This window comes from Schistocerca cancellata, chromosome 6 (assembly GCF_023864275.1).
Source record: "Schistocerca cancellata isolate TAMUIC-IGC-003103 chromosome 6, iqSchCanc2.1, whole genome shotgun sequence".
Classification (NCBI taxonomy): domain Eukaryota; kingdom Metazoa; phylum Arthropoda; class Insecta; order Orthoptera; family Acrididae; genus Schistocerca; species Schistocerca cancellata.
The window spans coordinates 37517390-37518122 of record NC_064631.1 but is presented as its reverse complement, the minus strand read 5'-3'; the positions used below and the strand labels follow the sequence as shown (position 1 = coordinate 37518122).

General features: G+C 46.9%; 1 pseudogene; it reads left to right on the top strand.

Moving 5' to 3' along the window:
- Positions 1-299: 299 nt before the first annotated feature.
- LOC126089747 (5S ribosomal RNA) lies at positions 300-417 on the top strand (annotated as a pseudogene).
- Positions 418-733: the final 316 nt, after the last annotated feature.

Here is a 733-nt window from a genome sequence, read left to right as displayed (position 1 = left end):
TAAGAAGTTTCGCATTTCGAAATTAGTGCTGTCCATTATCTGAGCAGCGCACAATTTGCTGAAGTTTCAGCGCAACTTGGGTTGCTTGATTACTTGTGTTACTTAGCGAGTCTTGCGCTCTATTACTTTGAATTTGTGAGCTGTGCCGATGAAGAAATTTTGCCGCGCTTCCCAGAGAGTCTTCTGGTTAGATGCCATGTACCCTCCAATGTTTTCGGGGTACATTAAAATATAAATAAGTTTCTATTGAGTCACAGTTTGCCGTTAATGTGCTGAGAACTAATTATTCATAACAGTAAGGCAACGGCCTTGCCGCAGTGGTTATGCCGGTTCCCGTGAGATCACCGAAGTTAAGCGCTGTCGGGCGTGGTCAGCACTTGGATGGGTGACCATCCAGGCAGCCATGCGCTGTTGCAATTTTTCGGGGTGCATTCAGCCTCGTGATGCCAATTGAGGAGCTACTCGACTGAACAGTAGCGGCTTCGGTCAAGAATATCATAACGACCGGGAGAGCGGTGTGCTGACCCCACGCCCCTCCTATCCGCATCCTCATGAGGATGACACGGCGGTCAGACGGTCTCGGTAGGCTACTCCTGGTCTGAAGACGGCGTGCTTTTATTTACTTGCAATTCTCATTTGTTTCCTCACTGTGATGGTATTTCCGCTTGCAATAGAGGTGCCTACATATCGGAGATTTTATTTAATTTGTTCACGTTAGTATATAACGAGCATT